At 47.4% G+C, this 22894-nt stretch overlaps 1 long non-coding RNA gene across 1 annotated transcript in view; it reads right to left on the bottom strand.

Annotated features, from left to right (window-relative positions):
- LOC141085798 (uncharacterized) overlaps positions 1-22894 on the bottom strand; it is a 46979-nt gene that overhangs the window by 16498 nt on the left and 7587 nt on the right. The window contains exon 4 of the long non-coding RNA XR_012231413.1: positions 18035-18187. This is a non-coding gene — a long non-coding RNA (uncharacterized lncRNA). The remainder of the gene's footprint in view (positions 1-18034; positions 18188-22894) is intronic.

The following is a 22894-nucleotide window of genomic DNA, read 5'->3' as shown; positions in this document are numbered from 1 at the left end:
GAGACGAAGGAGCAGTCGCAACGACACGGCAGCAGCAGCCGTTCGGAGTCCCGACGCTGCAAGGAGTCCGGGGGGGCAGGTGCCCCAAAGGACAAGTTGCGTGCAGATCCGGGGCCCACATCTGATTCGGCATCCTTCTTCGGGCTGGGGGTAAGTGGACTACGTGAACATATATGCTGTAACTAAGGCCTGTCCTCCTTCTCTTATAGGGGAAGAAGTGTACAGAGAAGTCCAACCACAAGGTTTTCCCACTTTGTAACGAGGAACTCCCCACGGTATGGGAAAAAAGGCTCTGCCAGTCCTGCATTGAACATACAATATGCAAGGAATCCCCAGGGTTTGCTGATCACCTTAGAGCCCTTATCGCCCACCAGGTAGAGAACACCGTCAAAACCCCTTCAGGGGAAAAGCAAAAAGCATAAGAAACCCAAAAGAAAGGAACCCGAGTCAGAGCCTAGCGAAAAGGAGTCTTCATCATCAGACACAGCCCGTCGTCCGGCTCCTAGTCTGAGGAGGAAGGTCGCAGCTGCTTCCCTATAGAAGAGACGGATAACTTAATAAAGGCTATCAGAACCAAAATGGGCCTAGCAGACACCAGACCTAAGAGGACCATCCAGGATGCCATGTTTAGCGGGTTGGAGCAGAAGAAAAGGAGGTCATTTCCCATGAATGATAAAATCCAGGCACTCATACAGAGGGAATGGAAAAGGCCAGAGAAGAAGGGCCTCCTACCACCGAAAAGGAAATACTCCTTTGAGGAGCCAAGCTGTTCGTTTGGGACAAGGCACTGAAAGTAGATGTAGCCATAGCGAAGGCCTCGAAAAAATTCTCTCTGCCGTTCGAGGACATGGGGACGCTGAAAGACCCTATGGATAAAAAAGCAGATACGTTCCTAAAAGGAGCCTGGGAGGCAGCTGGAGGTGGACTAAAACCCGCTATAGCTGCCACTTGCACAGCCAGAGCCCTGATGGTGTGGCTGGACCAGCTGGACGACAAACTAAGGAACAAAACGCCAAGAGGAGCAATCCTGGACTCCGCCCCTCTAATGAGAGGAGCAGCAGCATTTCTAGCGGCCGCATCCGCGGATTCAATCAGATTGACAACCAGAGCAGCCTCATTCTCGAACGCAGCACGAAGGGCCCTATGGCTCAAGTGCTGGACGGGAAACCTGCAAACAAAAACAAATTTGTGCTCCATCCCTTGTGAAGGGGAATTCCTTTTCGGGCCTACACTGGACGATATACTCGAGAAAGCATGGGACAAAAATAAATCTTTCCCTAACCCATCAAATTTCCCCTTCAAACGCTTTCGGAGCAGGAAATTTATCCAGAGGAAGCTGCCTAAAAACTCCCAGGACAAGTGGGAAGATAGAAGAGGCAAAGGGAAGGGGTTCATGTTCGGGAAACCGGCTGACAAGAAGCAACCCCAATGAAGGTGTCTCCCAGGTAGGGGGAAGATTGAGCCTCTTCTTCCCGGCCTGGGAAAAGATATCAGACAGTTCCTGGATCCTAAGCATTATAGAAACAGGTCTCAAGTTAAAATTCCACACCTTACCCAAACCCTCTTTCGTAGTGACCCCACAGAGGCAGTCGATAGAATAGCAAGTGGCAGTACAACAGGAGATTAAGACCATGGTGGAGAAAGCAGTGTTACAGGAAGTTCCCCACAAAGAAAAAGGAGAAGGCTTCTATTCCCCTATCTTCTTGCGGAAGAAACTGTCAAGAACATCGCACTGTACTTGCTCACTGAGCCAGTGCGCGTGTCCTGAGTGTCAGGATCCTGTCAGCGCCGGTGTTCAGCCTCCGCTGAGCGGGACTCACCCGCAATGTAGGGGTACCGGGGTCAGGTACAGCCAGAAAGTACCCATGCACGGGACCTGTGGATGCTGAAGTTCAGCAAGCCGGTATAGGACCTATGGTCATGTGAACAGTCTTGTGACTGCAAGGGGGTGGGGCATAGCATCCTGCTTTCAGAGAGGCTAGAGAACTAAGAGTCAGGCAAAGCAGAGGTTATGCACAGTACAGACCAGCGAGGTACAGGAGGGATAAAAAGACGGGAGATCAGACAAAGCCAAAGGTCATACACAAGATATCAGTACAGTACCAGGGAGGAGACAGAATGGATAATCAGGGCCAAGCAGAGATCAAAACCAAACAGACATAGGAGGTACCAGGCAGAATCCAAAGCGATATCCAGAGAACAGACCGAGTCATACACAGAGAATCAAGGAGCCAGAACACAGCACAAACACACTCAGGGGTCACCACACAATGCCAAGGGCGAAAGTATAACTGACGGGGTATGGGAGCTTCCTGAGGCTATAAGGAGCCTCCCCAGAACCAATGAGAGGCCACCATAATAGGTCCCAGGTGTGCAGGTGAGAGTCTGCATTGAGATCAGAACATTAACCCCAGAAGTGCCGGTCACCCAGCACTGGTATCATGACAGAAACCAGATGGGACGTTCAGGACGATAGTAAACCTGAAAAGGTTAAACAAATGCCTAGTGATTCCTCCAATCAAGATGAAGACAATAAAATCCGCAGTAAAGATATTGTTTCCAGCTTGCTACATGGCAGTACTCGACTTAAAAGACGCGTACTATCACATCCCTATACACACGGACTACCGACGGTTTATCAGAATAACAGTCACGAAACGGTTGAGAAATAAAGCATTACCAATTCAAAGCCCTCCCATTCGGGCTGGACATCGCCCCAAGAGTATTCGCGAAAATCATATCGGAGGTTATGGCACATTTGAGAGAACAGGATGCCCTAATAGTCTCATACCTGGACGACTTCCTAGTAGTTGGCAACTCCCCGAGCCATTGCAGAAACCAGTTGAACCAGACTATGGAATCTTTGTCCAACCTAGGTTGGCTGCTGAACCTACTGAAATCTCGGCTAATTCCGAGCCAGGTGCAAGAATATTTGGGCATAACCATAGATTCCATCAGGCAGGAGTGCCGCCTTCCCGAAGGGAAACAGCTACACATAGAGCAGCTAGCAACAGGAGCAATAACACGGACACTAATGACACTCAGGAAGGCCATGTCTACCAGCGGTCCAGTGGGCCCAAGCGCATACAAGAGATCTCCAGTGGGAGATACTAGAGGCAGAAATTTCTCTTCATGGGAATTTAGAAGGGCAGTTAAATATCTCACCCGTAACAGCTCGCTCTCTACAGTGGTGGACGGAACCATCCAACCTAGCCAGGGGGGTTCCTTGGGTGATACCGGTCTCGCAGATCCTTACTACAGACGCCAGCCCCAGGGGGTGGGGGGGCTCACTGGGACAACCAAGTAGCACAAGGAGTCTGGACAGAGGACGAAAAGACAGCCTCCTCGAATATGAAGGAGCTATTAGCAGTGAAGCGCGCCCTCCTATATTTTCTAAACTCCCTCAAGGCCCACCACGTAAGAGTGTTCTCGGACAACAGCACGGTAGTTGCTTACTTAAATCATCAGGGGGGCACGAGATCCTGTACCCTTATGGATGTGACAGTCAATTTTCCACTTGGCAGAAGGGAACCTAGGCTCACTAACGGCATTACACATAAAAGGGTCAGACAACGTGATGGCGGACTTTTTAAGTCGCGCACAGCTGAGACAGGGCGAATGGGAGCTGAACCAGAAAGTTTTCATTCAGATCACGCAGCTATGGGGAAAACCCAACATAGATCTATTCGCCAACAAAACGAATCGGAAAGTGAAAACATTCTGCTCCATAGACCCATCCGGGGACCCGTTAGCCCTGGATGCCCTTATGATCCCTTGGCACTTTCTCCTTGCATATGCGTTCCCGCCAATAGCCTTGATTCCGTCAGTTCTGAGGAAGATTCGGGAGGACAAAGCGAGGGTAATACTAATAGCCCCCTTCTGGCCGAGAAGGACGTGGTTCTCGTGGCTGAGGAGAATGTCCATCTCCAATCCTTGGGTCCTCCCGGATATCCCAAACTTACTCTCCCAGGGCCCAGTACTGCACCCTCAGGCGGAGAATCTACAAATGACGGCCTGTAATTTGAAAGGGCTCTATTAATCAACATAGGCTTCTCCCAAAATTTAGTATCCACGCTACTGCAAAGCAGGAAGCCGATAACCACTAAACAGTAGGAGAGGGTCTGGAGAAAGTTCCTTTCAGTATCAAAGGCTAGTCCAAAGGGGAAGGTAACCATATCAAACATCTTAGAGTTCCTACAAAGGGGTTTAGAGCAAGGCCTAGCTACCAGCACACTAAAGGTTCAAGTGGCGGCCCTGGGGGCCCTATACAACTGTGACTTGGCGGGGAATCGTTGGGTGTCCAGGTTCATTAAAGCAGCTGGTAGATCCAGGCCCGTGTCTTCCCTAAACACCCCTCCCTGGGATCTAAACTTAGTACTCTCAGCCCTGACCAAGCCTCCCTTTGAGCCTTTGCAGAAAGCACCGCTGAAATTAATATCTCTCAAGACCTCCCTCCTGGTAGCCCTCACATCAGCCCGTAGAATTAGCGACATCCAGGCCCTGTCAGCTTTTCCTCCATTCACACAGATTCTGGACGACAGGGTGATACTTAGAACAGACCCAGCCTATCTGCCGACGGTAGCATCCCGATTCCACAGAACCCAGGAAATCTCTCTCCCTTCATTTTGCCCCAATCCCAAAAACAAGGGAGAAGAGACCTTGCACACATTAGATGTCAGGAGATGCCTAGTGGAATACTTAGCGGCAACCAGGGAGTGTAGGAAGGATAGGGCTCTTTGTCTGCTTCCAGGGGCCAAAGAAAGGGCGAAAGGCATCAAAGAGCACGCTGGCGAGGTGGATAAGGGACGCCATCACCTTGTCGTACTCGTCAGAAGGCACGGACATCCCAGGCAGAATAACGGCCCATTCCACAAGAGCGGTGTCAACTTTCTGGGCAGAGAGAGCAGGCGTCTCCACTGAGCAGATATGTAGAGCCGCTACTTGGTCCTCTCCTTCAACTTTCTTTAACCACTATCGGCTGAACCTAGCCACCTCCTCAGATCTAACCTTTGGTAGAAGGGTGCTGGAGGCAGTGGTCCCCCCCAATAGATAGTCTCTGCAATTCTCTCCGTGGTGCCATCATGGGGGAAGGAGAAAATCGTAGTTACTTACCGATAACGGTATTTCTCCGATCCCATAACGGCACCCGTATATTCCCTCCCTACACGCGTGGGGTGCGCACTTATTGTAAATACAGTCAAAAAGTCACGCAGTGTCTCCTCTACGCAGTTTAATAATTATAGAAATTCCTTTTTCTTAAAGTGTTGTATTAGTATTAGGCTGAAGTTCCATTAATGCTCTGTAAAACAACTGATGCGGGAGAGAGGTACCGCCTTTTTATTGGTAGGTTTCCTGTCCCCGTGGGGCGGATCCCCTCTCTCCGTGGTGCAGTCATGGGATCGGAGAAATACCGTTATCGGTAAGTAACTACGATTTTCATAGCCATACTCACCAGAGGCGGCTGCACCACTGCTGGGAGCCATATAGCATTAGTGATTTCCTGCAGTCACCACAAAGGGGACCTTAGTTTATGGAAATCTGAGCTCTGCCCAATAGTGGCTGCAGGGAGAGAGTTTTATCATGTGCCGTGTAGTGATGAATGAGTATACTCCTTGCTCAGGTTTTCCTGAGCATGCTCGGGTGATCTCCGAGTATTGCGGCTGCTAGACAGTATTGCGTGATTTGCGGCTGCAAGACATGTATGGAATTCCTAACAAACAGGCAATCCCCACATGTATTCAGTCTGTGTAGCAGCCGCAAATCATGCAGCTGCGTCGACAAACACTAAGGCTATGTGCACACGTGTGGAATTCCCGCGGAAATTTCCACGGGAATTCCCAAATTCCATTCCGCGGGAAATATGAGAGAAAACCGCATTTTAAATTCCCGCCTATTGCCACAGAAAAACTAGCGATTTGCAAGCGTAATTAGCTTGCAGAAGCGTTTTCCAAGCAACCTGTAACTTCGCTTGGAAAACTGATTGACAGGTCGGTCACACTCGTCAAACATAGTGTTTGACGAGTGTGACCAACGTTTTACTATTGAAGCTGCCTAGGCGGCATCGGTAGTAAAAATATATAATGTTAAAAATAATAAAAAAATAAAAAATCATGTTTTTCTCACCTTCCGATGTCCCGCACAGCGTTCCCGATCATCGCGATGCTGCCGGCAGGTCCCATTCCCAGCGATGCCTTGCGACACTGACCTTTGATGACCTCGCGGTATCGCGAGACTGCGACGTCATCAAAGGTCATTGTCGCAAGGCATCGCTGGGAACGGGAGTTGGCGGGAGCATCGCTGAAGCTTGCTGATGCTGCGAGGGACGTCAGAAGGTGAGAAGGACGATTTTTTTACTTTAATTCTATTTTTTACAGGGATATGGTACCCAGAGCCTGGAGGACAGTCTCCTCTCCTCCGGACCGTGGGTACCATCCGCAAATGTTCTGCTTACTTTTCTCTTGGTGGGCACAGCCACATGCGGAAAGTAAGCAGAACAATGCATTCCTATGTGTGCGGATTTTCCCGCGATTCCGCACAAAGAATGAACATGCTGCATATTTTTCCGCGATGCAATTCCGCCGCGGAAAATTCCGCAGCATTAGCACAGCAAGTGTGGAATCACATAGGATTGCATGGGATGCTTTTTTTTTTCGTTTTCGCGGCAAAATCGCACATTTAAAATCGCCGCGAAAACGCAAAAAAAGCTACTTTTGAACACAGCCTAAATCTCCGAGCACACCAAAATACTCGGAGGACACCCAAGCATGCTCGGGAAACCTGACCAACAAGTATACTCGCTCATCACTAGTGCCGTGTAAAGGGAAGTAGAGGAGTTGGAGAATCGTCAGCCTACTTATGTCAATTGTCTGCATACTTTGTTCACTCCAGTCTTGATAATGAGGAATCGTGCTGCAGTCAGATGAGCCTGATTCATTAAGAGGCACTCCGTTACATTGGTGATCTGAATGCTTGGTTGCTTGTGGATTAAGGCTGGGTTCATACGTAGCGGAACTCTCGCGGAAATTACTGCGAGAGTTCCGGAATTCCATTCCGCGGGAAAATCGCATTTTAAATTCCCGCGATTTTCCCGCGGAAAAACTAGCATTTTGCAAGTGTAATTAGCTTGCAAAATGCTAGCGTTTTCCAAGCGATCTGTAGCATCGCTTGGAGAACTGATTGACAGGTTGGTCACACTCGTCAAACATAGTGTTTGATGAGTGTGACCAACTTTTTACTACTGAGGCCGCCTATGCAAAGGCTTACTGGGAACGGGAGCGTGGAGAGAGGCGGGAAGGCTGCGCGGGACGTCGGAAGGTGAGAATAACAATATTTTTTATTTTAAATTCTATTTTTTACAGAGATATGGTACCCAAAGCCCGGAGGACAGTCTCCTCTCCTCCGGACCATGGGTACCATCCGCAATTGTTCTGCTTACTTTTCGCATGGTGTGCACAGCCACATGCGGAAAGTATGCGGAACAATGCATTCCTATGGGTGCGGGATCGCCACGATTCCGCAAAATTAATGAGCATGCTGCGGTTTTTACCGCGAAGCGATTCCGCCGCGGTAAAAACCACAGCATTAGCACAGCACGGCGGAATCCCATAGGAATGCATGGGATGCTTATTTTTTGCGTTTTCGTGGCAAAATCGCGCGGTTAAAACCGCCGCCGAAACGCAAAAAAAATGCCACGTGTGAACTCAGCAGGTCTAGTATTAGCCTAACACCGTGCAATAACTATTGGATAGCATTGCTTTTAGACCTGCTCTATGAAAGCAAAATGGAGAATTTTTTGTGTTTCCATAAGGAAAGAGCTCTGTGCCTAGCTTAGCGCAAATTACACCAGAATCTTAAGCAGCAGCTCCTAATGCAGAGGTGAACACATCTTCCAGAGAACCTGACAGCTGACACAGGCTGCTCGAACCACAGACATCATGTATCAGACACTGACTCCATCACTTCAGCCCGGTATGTTTTATTCTGTAACACTATGGTATTTCAGAGAAAGACAATACATTTAAAAGCCAGCGGGAACCATGCCACACAGGTGACTGATCCAAAAGGCAGCGTGTCACAGTTTCTGGTCCATGCTGCCTGTCGTTCAAGGACCAACTGACAGGTTCACTTTAAGACCGAATTAACACATCTGTATTTCTGGTCAGTACATTAGTATTTGTCAGTCAAAACAAGGAGTAGTAAAATCTCAGAAGAGGTGCGAATCTTTGTATCTGTAGAGTCTATTCCTGATTTGGGATTACAAATACAGATGGGAAAGACTGAACAAATACTGACGTGTGATACCCTATTCCAGGGGCGCACAACTCCAGTCCTCAAGGGCCACCAACAAGTCATGTTTTCAGGATTTCCTTAGTATTGCACAGGTCATAAGTTAATCGCCTGCACAGGTGATGATTCCAATACCTTGTGCTAAGGAAATCCGGAAAACATGACCTGATGGTGGCCCTTGAGGACTGAATTTGTGCGCCCCTGCCCTATTCAGTAGCTTGCTTCAATTGATTTGCTGTGGAATCTCCCTCAAAATTTGCAACATTTTCTTTACTTCAGAATTGCTACATTTAGATATATTGCAGCGCAGTTTATAATTTTGGCATTTTAAAGTGTATTTAAGGCCGCTATCACGTGTCCTTTTTTCCAGTATGCGTGCACCTGTTATTTTCACGGATACACACACACCCATTATAACCTATTAGGCTGCTTACAAGCTCCTGTTTTTGTACGGACTGTGTGTCCATGCAAATTACATGGCGACATGTCTGTTTTTTTCCACCAGCACGGATGATAAGGGCCAATACAAGTCTGTGGGTCTGTGAAAAACGCGTACAGCACATGGAAGACATCAGTCTGCAGTCCGCATGCTGTCCGTGTTTAAGACTGCAATTATATGAGAAGCTTCGCCGTTTCATTCTTTCTTTATCCATACTGGAAAACCACTGGGGACACACTGATGGTAAAATGGACCCACGGATGACACACTAACGGAAAACACTGATGACACTGGTACTCTTTTTTTCATGTATATGTTTTATATGCACATGTGTAGGGGCCTAAGTTTGTGGAGTTTTTTTTTCAAAGGGGCATGCTCTGGGTATGCTTTTTTCCAGTATTTTTCCCATAGGTTTACAAACACTATCTTTTTCTTTTCAATGTTCTTTTTATTAAATTTTTAAAGCATAACATTAAATGTAATAGAACAGTATTACATTTTCAAGTTTCAGCGCTTAACATATATACATATAGTTGGCTAGTCAAAACCATTGTAATACACGTCATTTACTTATGGCTAGCATTATGCAGCCAAATTGAAGAAAGTGTTTTGACAACTGAAGAATTCAGAATACAATAATGCATAGTATCGAACTAAGAGTCCCAGGTTCAATCCAACACTTGGCCTTTTCAATATAGCTATCTGGGACAACAGCAAACCAAATAAGAGATAGTTAGAGTAAGAGAAGAGAAATAAGACAGACAAAGAGTGAGAAGGGATGGAAGGGGGAGGGGATGAGTCTTCACTGTGTGGCGTCCTGCGTAGAATCCGAGTGGATGTCTGATCTGAAAAGAATCCAAGGTTTCCAGGAATCCTGGAACAGCGTTAAAGAGAGATTCACGTGTGCCACCAACTCAGCCGTGTGATACAGTTGATCTATCTTATAGAGCAATTGCTGGCGTGTGGGGTTATTCTCAGTTCTCCAATAAGTGGGTATTAAAAGTTTGGCTGCCACTATTATGTTGTGGACTAATATGGATAATTTCTTGTTACAGCCACACCAGAAAATTCAATAGTGTTGTTTCAGGCGCTAGGGTTACTGTCTTTCCAGTTACCTCTTGAATGACATTTTCAGTGAGTGCCCAGAAGCGTTTTATAACTGGACAGGACCACCATAAATGGAGGTAGTCGCCATCTCCAGTACCACATCTCCAGCATTTCGTGTGGTGATTCACCCGCCAGGCCTGGTATTGTGTTTGCGAGATGTACCATCTGGACACTATCTTATAGGAGTTTTCTTGGGTTTTAACGCATTTAATCGAACCGTGGGAATGTTTATATATATGAAGTACCTGTTCTTGCGAAAATGTGTAGCCTAGGTCATTTTCCCACTTTGCTATATAGGCACGCTTAAGGCAATGTTTCACAAGAAGTAGCTCATGGTATATAACGGATAGTATCTTTGTGGGTTTGTTTGATTTGGAGCATAGAGTCTCGAAGGATGTGGGTTTGCGCGTTAGGTCTGCGTAATAGTGTTTTCTTTCCAATGTCTTTTTTATTGTGGAATATTGTATAAAATTGATATTTGCTAGCCCGGGCAATTTGCACAGTTCCTGGAGTGGTGGGAGCATTCCGTCTGTTAGCAGTTGGTCTATTGTAATTTTCAATCCCGGCAGAGCTTCTTCAGTCGATGTGACAAGGGAATGAGCTAAAATGTCTGATAGCGTTAATATTGGTGATGAGGGGGGCATCAGAATGTTGTATGTTTTTGCCCACACCTTTAGCAAAGAGTGTGTAAGTAAATTTGGAGAGGGAGGAAGGGGGGTCCCTCCAGAATAGGTCAATAAGAGCTGTCTGATGGGTTGGGGTGAGAGCTCCTTTTCTATTGCCACCCATTGCTTGTCTTGTGATCCTCGGATCAAGTGTACTGAACGTGTTAGCACCGAGGCATAATAGTACTTTCTTATGTCAGGGGCACCCATTCCCCCCCTTGCCCTAGGCAGGGTCAGCGTGTGAAAAGCTATTCGTGGTTTCATCTTGTTCCACATATATTTGGAAAAAAGGGAGTTAACTCTAGCCAAGTAGGAATCTGGTACCTGGATAGGTAGCATTTGAAACATATAGGTGAATTTTGGTAATATCAGACTCTTTAGAAGATTTTTTTCTCCCTGTCCATGATAGGAACGAATCTCTCCATGCTCCAATTGTAGTTACTGCGTGTTCTATCAATGGATCATAATTGTACTTTATCAATTCTTTTTCTGTACTACCTATTTTAACTCCTAAATACCTGATATAATTTTTGGGCCAGGTGAACGGATATTCCTTTTTCAGTTTGCCAAGGGTGTGGACTGGGACATTTAGGTCTAATGCCTCCGATTTAGACACATTCACCTTAAAGTTTGAGACACTGCCGTATTCATCTAGTAGTCTTTTGAGGACTGGAAAGCTCCTATGTGGTTTCGTCATTATGATGAGTAAATCGTCGACGAAGGCCGCAGTCTTGTAATTTTGCTTCCCAATTTTAACCCCTTCTATTTCTGGACATTGTTGTATTGCAAGTAGGAGAGGCTCCATCGTCAACACAAAAAGCAGTGGTGACAGCGGGCATCCCTGGCGTGTGCCATTTCCTATGGTGAACGTGTCTGTGAGCGAGCCATTAATGTCAATGCGGGCCTTCGGGTTTTTGTATAATTTCATTATGGTTCGAACTAACTGGCGTGGCAATCCGAATCCCAGCAACGTTTCCTCTAAATAAGTCCAGTACACCCTGTTGAAGGCCTTTTCCGCATCTGTGCCTAGTAAGACCAGAGGGAGTTTACTCCTTTTCGCGTGTTGCATAAGATGTATAATCTTGTATGCATTATCTCTCCCTTCTCTCCCCCCCACAAAACCTGATTGATTTAAAGATATTACAATCGGCAAGATCTTTGCTAGTCTGCATGCCAGCATTTTTGCAAATAGCTTCAGGTCGACATTAAGTAGTGATATTGGCCTGTAGCTACTACATTGTTCCTGATCTTTGCCTTCTTTATATATTAAGGATATTTTAGCTTCCAAAGCTTGGGCAGGGAACTGATCTCTGTCCATTATAGAATTACACATTCCCAACAGGTGTGAGCTGAGGATTAGGGAGAAGGTCTTATAGTAAGTTATTGGTAGGCCATCTGGTCCGGGTGTTTTCCCCTTTGGGCTCTTCGACAGGGCAGACTGGAGCTCATCCATCCAAAACGGCTTAATTAGTTGAGTTTGCTGTGTTTCAGTTAACTGAGGTAATTTCAGTCGGGCTACAAATCTCCCTATTGTCCTTTTTCTTTTTTGTTGTTCTACATTTGATTCTGTCGAGCGGATGTTATATAGTTGCTTGTAATATTCTAGGAACTTTAATTTTGCGTGCTTAGTCCTCCTGATTTTTTGATTGAATATATATATGTGCGGTTTTGGTGCTTTCTTATGCGTGAGAGCATAAATTTAGAAGCTTTGTCCCCATTTACAAACATTCTATTTCGCCATGAGGCGTACCATTTTGCTGATTTTTTGTTTAGAAAATCTTTGATTTGTTGTCTCTTTTTGGTTAGCTCATTTAACCATTTTGTGTCTGGTTGTTTCTTATGTAGGGTCTCTAATTCGAATATCTCTCCATATAGCGTGTTTATTTCATGTTGCCGCTTTTTATTTAGGTGCGAAGTGATTGAGATTAGTTCTCTTATTACTGATTTATGCGCTTCCCACAAAATAGGGGCTGAAACCTCTTCTGTGTCATTTTGTGTGAAGTATTGTTCAAGTGTTTTGGATATGCGGGTACGAATTTCTGGGTCAGTCAGAATTGACTCATTTAGTCGCCATGTTCTTGTAAAGGAAAAAGGCTTGGGTAGTGTCATTTTAAGTGTAACCATAGAGTGGTCAGAGTGAACATTTGGGAGTATTTTTGAGGTCAGGGCGTTGGGGAGTAATCTTCTCGGGATTAGTATATAGTCCAGTCTATGATAGGTCTTGTGGGGGTGGGAGTAGTAAGTGAAGTCCTTGTCACTGGGTTGTAAATACCTCCAAATATCTATCATCTGCAGTGACCTAATTTTTGTTTTAATCCTAGTCAGATCTCTTAGAGATATTGAGCTTTTCTTTTTTGTAGAGTCTATTTGAGGATCTAGTGCTACATTTAGGTCTCCCCCTATGACCAGTGTCCCTTCCCTATATTCTTCTATTGTCCCAAAGGTTGCTAGAAGCCACTTGAAATGTTTCTTATTCGGGGCATAGAGGCTACAGACTGTGTACATATTCCCCACTAAAAGTCCCTTGACAAATACATATCTCCCGTTTGAATCTGTTTTTATATCATGTATTTGAAATGGAATTCCTTTCGCTATCACTATTGAAGTACCTCTAGAGCCCGTTTGTGTTGTTGTGGCATGGTACCATGTGTTGTAATGCAACCTTTCAAAGTTAGGAAGTTTCTCTGAAATAAAGTGTGTTTCCTGGACCATCAAGATATCTATGTTTTGCCTTTTAAGCATGTCCAATGTATGTCGTCTAGTGATTGGTGAGTTTAGGCCATTTGCGTTATTATGTATAGCCATAGGGTTGAGAGGTTTGGCGGGTGAATCTTCTCTTAAACGGTAGTGGTTTTCGACGCAGGCGTTTCTTGGTGCTGGTTCTTGCGTGGAGGGTGGGGAGGAGAGAGAGATAGGGTGGGTAGGAAGAAAGAAGAAGACGAAATATGATAAGATTCATATAAAACACATCAAACAAAAGATTGCAGTTAACAGTTCTACTGAACTTGGTCTTAGTTCTTGTAGGCTTTTGAGGGAAAATTTTTTCTAAGATTCAGAGCCCAATGGGGCAAACCTAGCTTAGCATAAAAGTGATGTTGTAACAGCCGCCACCGCCATCAAGCAAAGGCAACGGCCACAAGACCAGAAATACCCGTCATGGAATATTTTTATCAAAGGGGAAATCCACAACAAAACAGCTGGCAATAGGGGGACCGATTATTCAAGTCACCCCTTCATCCCCTTTTGATTTTGGGGACTTTGCAGTTTTCTTCTTTTGTTTCTGGAGTTTTGGAGTCCCCGCCAATTGCCATGGTGCTGGGTTTGGCAGGTGTCGGTAGTTTGAGGCGGAATGAAATGTCTCTAGGTCCGGATAGTGCTCCAGGGAGATGTCCAGGGTTTTGCAGATTCCTTTAATGTCTGGGGATGATCTGGCTTGGAATTTTTTGTCTCCTGCTGATATATAAATTCCAAATGGGAACAGCCAACGATAGCGGTAGCTTTTTTGAGTTAGGGCTTCTGTGAATGGTTTTAAGAATTTGCGTTTTTTAAGTGTTGTGGCTGACAAATCTTGAAATAGTCTTATCTGTGAGCCTTCATATAAAATTTCCTGCGATTCGCGGGCTCTGCGAAGAATCAGGTCCTTCACGCGATAGTCAAGGAAACGGCACAGCACATCTCTTGGAGGCTCTCCTTGTTTGGGTCTGGGACGCAAAGACCTGTGTACTCTTACAAGTTCAATATCTTTGGGGTCGTCTTCTAGAAGCAGATCAGAGAAGATCTCGATTGAAGCTTTGGTTAGCGCCTCCGTAGCCACGGATTCCGGGAGCCCCTTTATGCGAATGTTTTTCCTTCGCTCACGGTTCTCGTGATCTTCTAGCGTAGTTTGGACCATATGAATCTGGCTTTCATGTTCACTAAGACAATCATACAGGACGTTGGTATGCTGTATCAGGGTAGTCTGATAGTTTTCAACCACTTCGAGTCTGTGACCTTGTTGTGAAATGTCTTGCTTTATTTCCGCCAGTTCCCTTCCAATAGGTTCCAAAGCTTTTGAGAGGATCCTTTTAATAAATGCGTGGGTCACCAGGGAGTCTTTTGTGGTTCCCCCTCTATCTGAGTCGCTCTCCAGATCTGTCTCTGAATCGTCTTCCATTTGAGAGTCTGTTTGCTGTGAAGGTTTAATAGGGACTGGAAAAGAAGCCTGCTTCTTCAGAAATTTGTCTACGTCCGCTTGTGTTAGAGATTTTGTAGCTCTAGTAGTGTTTTACAAAGATTTTACTGTGGTTTTTCCCATAGTTATTTCCGTTGAATTCTGGGAGTTACTTTATGCTGTTAATATGTTATTTTCCCTCCGCCAACAATCTACAGGGTTAGAGAAACATGTCAAGTGTTTTTTTTTTTTTTATATAGCTTTTTCAAATGGGTGTTAGGCACGTAGTTTCCTCTAATGGTCACCAGGTGTCGCTCTCTTCTCTCCCTCTGAATTCAGCTTTTATCCAAGGAATAGAAAGTGTGATTCCCCTATATAACGCTGTCTTCTCTTGGTCCCTCTGAATCAGGGTCGGACTGGGGTGTCTAGGGCCCACCAAGGGAATTAATTTTAGGGGCCCACCTACAGTAATGTACAACTCAACATTTAGGCTTTGAGACCGCGGAACTACACCATGGGTTCTTTTGCCATATATCCCACACCAAATCTGCATCATTTCAGCATCCTAATTCTACTAAAAGCTGCACCGTTGTTCATATGCTGCAGATCTTTCCGCACTACGATTCATTTAATCCTTTAGGGCCGCAGGCCTGTTTTCACCTTAATGCCCAGGCCATTTTTTTGCAAATCTGACCTGTGTTACTTTGAAGTTAAAAAGTGACCCCATTTTGGAATCTACACCCCCAAGGATTGACGTAGGGGGTATAGTGATCACTTTGTCCCAACAAGAGTTCCATGGTAGATGCTACACAGCCCAGCCAATCGAAGCGTTCGTATCTGCAGGGGGGCTAAAATTCGCCCGGACCAGCCAGGCAGCGTTGCTGCCTGCCGGTCTTAGCGGCGAAAGCCTCCCGGTACCCGTGCGATTAGCTGCCCCAATAGGCAACACAGGTCCCCAATAGGCAGCATTGGTCCCTATAGGCAGCACAGGTTCCCAATAGGCAGCACAACTCCCCAATAGGCAGCACAGGTCCCCAAAAGGCAGCACAGGTCCCCAATAGGTAGCACACATCCCCAATAGGCAGCACAGGTCCCCAATAGGCAGCATTGGTCCCTATAGGCAGCACAGGTTCCCAATAGGCAGCACAACTCTCCAATAGGCAGCACAGGTCCCCAAAAGGCAGCACAGGTCCCCAATAGGTAGCACACATCCCCAATAGGCAGCACAGGTCCCCAATAGGCAGCACAGGTCCCCAAAAGGCAGCACAGGTCCCCAATAGGTAGCACACATCCCCAATAGGCAGCACAGGTCCCCAATAGGCTGCACAGGTCCCCAATAGGCAGCATTGGTCCCCAATAGGCAGCATTGGTCCTAAATAGGGAGCAAAGGTCCCCAATAGGCAGCACAGGTCCCCAATAGGCAGCACAGGTCCCCAATAGGCAGCATTGTTCCCAATAGGCAGCATTGGTCCCCAAAAGGCAGCATTGGTCCCAAATAGGGAGCACAGGTCCCCAATAGGCAGCACAGGTCCCAATAGGCAGCACAGGTCCCCAATAGGTAGCATTGTACCCAATAGGCAGCACAGGTCCCCAATAGGCAGCACAGGTCTGAATAGGCAGCACAGGTTCCCAATAGGCAGCATTGGTCCCCAATAGGCAGCACAGGTCCCCAATAGACAGCACAGGTCCCTTTAGGCAGCACAGGTCCCCAATCGGCAGCACAGGTCCCCAATAGGCAGGCACAGGTCCTTAATAGGCAGCATTGTTCCCTAATAGGCAGCACAGGTCCCCAATAGGCAGGCACAGGTCCCTAGTAGGCAGCACAGGTCCCCAATAGGCAGGCACAGGTCCCTAGTAGGCAGCACAGGTCCCCAATACGCAGCACATACAGACAGTAACTCACTGACCCGGCGTTGGCCTGTGTACCAGATACACAGGCGACAGGCTGCGACGCGTCTGACTCTGAAGAAGAAGAAGAAGACTATCACTGTAATCCCGCGGCCGCGGTTGAGGCCTCCTGGATGGCCAGGCCCCGCACCGCCCGTCCTGCTCCTCCGGCCTCCGGGTGTGCGCAAATCACCGGTCCGTCACGCTGCCTGGGCTCAGCTCACATTGACTTGACAAGTCTGGGCAGTGGCGGTGACTCCTCCAGCGAGCTCCATTTACCCGCCAATGCCGCACTGCTCGCAGGAATCAGTGGCCGGGCCGGGGGCCTCCGGGGTGTGCTGTGCTCTGTCCAGTAGTCAGAGACAGAGCAGAGAACGACCCGACGTATCAATGCGCGGTATCCGGCGCGGCGGGCGGACTAGGAAGCAGAGCAAGAGTCCTCCTCTGCTCCTGCTCCTTGCCGGCTGCACTGCAGGAACATCAAAGTCCCGGATCGCGGCTGTGAATCTCCCCGGTTCGGGGAACTGGCTGCTTTTTTAACAACCGGTTCCACCGAACCAGGGAGAACCCGCTGAATCCCACCCCTGGGCAGGGCCGGCTCCAGGTTTTTGAGGGCCCCGGGCGAAAAAGTCTCAGTTGGCCCCCCCTTAACACATACCACGACTCATGCCGTGTGACATCCGTGGTGACGGCCAAAAACGGACTTCTCTCTGTGTGAATCACACGGACACGCATGTGATCCACACGGACACTCGCTCTGTGGCAAAACACGTTCATGTGATGGAGGCTACTGATTAGTAGTGTACGCATGAAAGAAAGAAGAGAGGGGAAATAAAGAACAGAGAAAGAAAGAGAGAATGGAAGGAAGAACAGAGAAAGATACAGAGAGAGAAAGAAAGAAAGAACATAGAAAGAACGAACAGAAAGAAAGAAAGAAAATAAAGAACAGAGAGAAAGAAAGGAAGAACAGAGAGAGAGAGAAAGAAAAGAACAGAGAGAAAGAGAAAGAAAGAGGGTAAAGAAAGAAAGAACAGATAGAGAAAGAAAGAGGGGAAAGAAAGAACAGAGAGAAAGAAGAAAGAAAGAAAAAGAACAAAGAGAAAGAAAGAGTGGACAGAAAAAAAGAACAGAGAAAGAAAGAAAGAAAGAAAGAAAGAAGGGAATAAAGAACAGAGAGGGAGAGAAAAAAGGGGAAAGAAAGAACGGAGAGAGAAAAAGAGTTGACAGAAAAAAAGAACAGGGAGAGAGAAAAAGAAGGAGGGGAAAGAAAGAACAGAGAGGTAGAGAGAAAAAGATAGAGGGGAAAGAACAGAGAGGAAGAGGGGAAAGAAAGAACAGAGAGAGAAAGAAAGAGAGGAAAGAGAGAACAGACAGAGAGAAAGAACAGAGACAGAAAGAAAGAAAGAGAACAGAGAGCGAAAGAACAGAGAGAGAAAGAAACAGAGAAAGAAAAATTCTATAAAGATACTATAGCAGCCCAGCTCCCATTGTAGTGCCTACCTGAGCCTCCTGGTGCAGGACATATCATGATCCGCTCACATGGCCGACATCCCCGATTCCAAGGCGATCTCGCTGTCCGCTGTCAGACGAGGACACAGTGATGGATATGAAGCATTCCCTGAAGTGCCTCCATGCTTCCGTCACAATCTCCTACTGAAATGACCCAATTTCTGGTCAGCTTCCAGCACGTCAGTTACGGTACAACGTTATGTGCAAGTTTTAATTTGCTCCATGGGGCTCTGCTGTGTACTCCTGTGTCCCGCGGGGAAAGTAAGCTCCCGCCTGGGGCAGTCTCTCTCTCAAAATTGGGACTGTCTCGTTGGATCCGGGACAGTTGGGACTCGGGAGGTATAAATGCTCCCCACCATACACCTCGTACACGCACGGCTCCGCTTTGTATGCCTCGTACACACACGGCTCTGCTCCGTACACCTTGTACACACGCAGCTTCACTCCGTACACCCCCGGCTCTGCTCCGCTCCATAAACACACGGCTCAGCTCCGTACACACAGGGCTCCGTTCCGTACATCTTGTACACACACGGCTCTGCTCCATACACCTCGTACACACACGGCTTCGCTCCGTACACCTCGTACACACACGGCTCTGCTCCGTACACCTCGTACACACACGGCTCTGCTCCGTACAACTTGTAAACCCCTCCTGACCCCACACAAGTACACACACGGCTCTGCTACATCCACCTTGTTAAACCCCTCCCTGACCCCACACAAGTACACACACGGCTCTGCACCGTACAACTTGTAAACCCCTCCTGACCCCACCCAAGAACACACACGGCTCTGCTACATCCACCTTGTAAAACCCCTCCTGACCCCACACAAGTACACACACGGCTCTGCTACATCCACCTTGTAAACCCCTCCTGACCCCACACAAGTACACACACGGCTCTGCTACAGCCACCTTGTTAAACCCCTCCTGACCCCACACAAAGTACACACACGGCTCTGCTACATCCACCTTGTTAAACCCCTCCCTGACCCCACACAAGTACACACACGGCTCTGCTACATCCACCTTGTTAAACCCCTCCCTGACCCCACACATTTACACACACGGCTCTGCTACATCCACCTTGTTAAACCCCTCCCTGACCCCACACAAGTACACACACGGCTCTGCTACATCCACCTTGTTAAACCCCTGCCTGACCCCACACAAGTACACACACGGCTCTGCTACATCCACCTTGTTAAACCCCCTCCCTGACCCCACACAAGTACACACACGGCTCTGCTACATCCACCTTGTTAAACCCCTCCCTGACCCCACACAAGTACACACACGGCTCTGCTACATCCACCTTGTAAAACCCCTCCTGACCCCACACAAGTACACACGGCTCTGCTACATCCACCTTGTAAACCCCTCCTGACCCCACACAAGTACACACACGGCTCTGCTACATCCACCTTGTTAAACCCCTCCTGACCCCACACAAAGTACACACACGGCTCTGCTACATCCACCTTGTTAAACCCCTCCCTGACCCCACACAAGTACACACACGGCTCTGCTACATCCACCTTGTTAAACCCCTCCTGACCCCACACAAAGTACACACACGGCTCTGCTACATCCACCTTGTAAAACCCCTCCTGACCCCACACAAGTACACACACGGCTCTGCTACATCCACCTTGTTAAACCCCTCCTGACCCCACACAAAGTACACACACGGCTCTGCTACATCCACCTTGTTAAACCTCTCCCTGACCCCACACAAGTACACACACGGCTCTGCTACATCCACCTTGTTAAACCCCTCCCTGACCCCACACAAGTACACACACGGCTCTGCTACATCCACCTTGTTAAACCCCTCCCTGACCCCACACAAGTACACACACGGCTCTGCTACATCCACCTTGTTAAACCCCTCCCTGACCCCACTGTCCCACACATAAACGTTACCTCATCCATCCAGACCAGCACCATAATGAAAAGCGACGAGCACAGCAGAGTCCTGCAGCCACCCTGATCATGTGACCCCTGACTACTCCCCTCCTGTGACCTCATCACAGGTCCTGTGCCGGCGCCGCACACAAGATTACAGCTGAAGGAAGTGATGATCATTGCTGGCTGTAAGGGGCTGCGTCACTGCATGGGTCCCTCACGGAGGGCGCAGGATGGGGTCAGTACATGGGGGGCGTGGCGGCGGCCGGCGGGTATCCCAGACAGCGTGAGTGGGCCCTCCCATCTCGCCAGGGCCCCGGCACTTGCCCGGATGCTGACGCCGGCCCTGCCCCTGGGTACGAGCGACCAGTGAGTGACAGTGACATTCGGGGGCGGGGCCCACCGAGGGATCCAACGGTTCCTCGGTGGGCCAGTCCGAGCCTGCTCTGAATGCTGCCAAACAGACCACTGTGGGTCTGGCGTCTTGCTCAAGTTCCACCTCCTGGCCCCAGTTTTGGTGTTAAGGACGTCAGTATTATAGTTGCACAGGAGGAGAAATAATAGATAAACGCTATCTCACTGGGGAGGAGGGGAGGGGGCATAGGAGTGATCTCTTGAGTCAAGAGGGTCTCTCTTCCAAGCCGACAGCAGGGGAGAGCGGCAAAGGATCAGAATTCCCCCTCCACCCAGAGGACTGACTTGCAGGGTCTAATATCTCAGGAGTCTCTCTCCGTGTGCAGCAGGTGGGAGGGGGATGAGGAGGGAGCCAGAGACCAGAGATGGATCTCAGCAGCTCTTATCACTTCAGGCTCTTATGTGGCTAGACAGAGTGTGTAATGAGGTGGAGGAGGGAGTCGCTGACAGGGGAATTTATCTAATGGCTCCTCCACAACAGCGGTACCTTCACAACAATCCCTGCTGCTTGTAATCCACCATTCCCCTCAGCCTCTCAAGATGGCGCCTGTCTCTTCCAGCCACGCTCCACTGTTTGTTTATGAAGCACCTGGGGGGTGATTAGAGCCAAGCCTCCCTCTTCAGTTACGGCTCTCAGATGTGCCAGAGAGGTTTATCTCAGCTCTGGGAGCCAAACCACAGCTGTAGTATCTCTCAAAATTCTAAATTTAGCAGGTAATGTGGAGGCGCTCCAAGCCCACACGTCCCGTCTCCTCAGCAGCTAGGCCACGCCCCCCTACTAACACCATCAAATGCTATTAAAAATTATTTTTATTGTTTAAAAAAGTGTGTTTGAGGACAGCCTTAGTGAAGGTATAAGTCCTTTTTTTTAACTAAATATCATAGCATAAATTTTGGAATAATGCTTATTATTGTACATACAGCAACAACTACTATTTACTGCTGTTAATATTGGAGGAGTTTCCTTCTCCAGCAATAGTATTACATTGCCAGTTAAAGGGAACCGGTCACCAGGTTTGGTCGATACGAGTTACGGCCACCGCCTTTCAGGGCTTATCTACAGCATTCTAGAATGCTGTGTATCTGCCCCCAACCTGACCTGTATGAGAAGAAAAATAAGTTATTATACTCACCTGCGGGGCGGTCCGGTCTGATGGTTGTCGATGTTCTCGGTCTGGCGCCTCCCATCTTCCTACAATGCCATCCTCCTTCTTGGTTCAGGTGTACTTCCCTACCCTGTTGAGGGCAGAGCATAGTACTGCAGTGCGCAGGCATCGGGGCTCTTTGACCTTTTCCGGTGCCTGCACACTGCAGTACTTGCTCTGCCCTCAACAGGTCAGGGAAGTATTTTATTATTTTAGTGGTGAAAAAAAATCTGATCTTTGCAAAAAAGTATTTTTGGGGTTGTGTGGCCATTTTCCATGACCCATAACATTTTTTTTTTCTCCCGATGGAGATGGCTTTTTTTTTTTTTTGGGGGGGGGCAAAACACTGTTATTATTAGTACCATTTTTGGATACATGTGTAATTTTGATTGCTTGTTACAGCCTTTTTTGTGGAATTTGCCGCAAGCAAAAACGTAATGTTGCCATTCTTGTGTTTACCAATTGTTTTTATGGGGTTTTTTTTAAATCAGACGTTCCTGTATTCGGCTATACCACATATGTGCATTTTTTTTAATGTCTTTATATTCAGTGGGAGAAAAGGGGGTTGATTTGAACTTTCATGTTTTTTTTAAACTTTTTTTTTCTTTTTACTGCTATTGTTAGCCCCTTTGCGGGACTTGAAGATGCGCTCATCTGATCACTTGTGCTTGTACAGTGATGCAACAGTATCCTTGTATATAGCAGAAATCACAGTCTCTTCTGAAGCCCGGCCACAGGCAGAGTTTCGAAGTAGCTCTGTAATGACAGGCATGGGGTCATCAGCTGACCCCCGACTGTCATGACAACCCATCGGCGACCTGCGATCATGTGACAGGTGCGCCGATGGGCGGAGATAATGGAGAGTGCATGCATATTGGTGAGTCTTAACCCCTTCACCCCCAAGGTGGTTTGCACGTTCATGACCGGGCCAATTTTTACAATTCTGACCACTGTCTCTTTATGAGGTCATAACTCTGGAACGCTTCCATGGATCCCGGTGATTCTGACATTTTTTTCTCATGACATATTGTACTTCATGATAGTGGTAAAATTTCATTCAAATAACTTGCGTTTATTTGTGAAAAAAATGGAAATTTGGCAAAAATTTTGAAAATTTCGCAATTTTCCAACTTGGAATTTTTATGCCCTTAAATCACAGAGATACGGCACTCAAAAAACTTGATAAGTTTCATTTCCCACATGTTTACTTTACATCAACACAATTTTGGAACCAAAATTTTTTTTTGTTAGGAAGCTATAAGGGTTAAAAATTGACCAGCGATTTCTCATTTTTGCAACACCATTTTATTTTTGCGGACCACATCACATTTGAAGCCACTTTAAGGGGTCTATATGATAGAAAATACCCAAAAGTGACAC

This window comes from Dendrobates tinctorius, unplaced genomic scaffold (assembly GCF_039654945.1).
Source record: "Dendrobates tinctorius isolate UK_male_01 unplaced genomic scaffold, ASM3965494v1 ptg000029l, whole genome shotgun sequence".
In the NCBI taxonomy this organism is placed as follows: Eukaryota; Metazoa; Chordata; class Amphibia; order Anura; family Dendrobatidae; genus Dendrobates; species Dendrobates tinctorius.
The sequence above is the reverse complement of the archived record's forward strand: the minus strand, read 5'-3'. Positions and strand labels throughout refer to the sequence as shown.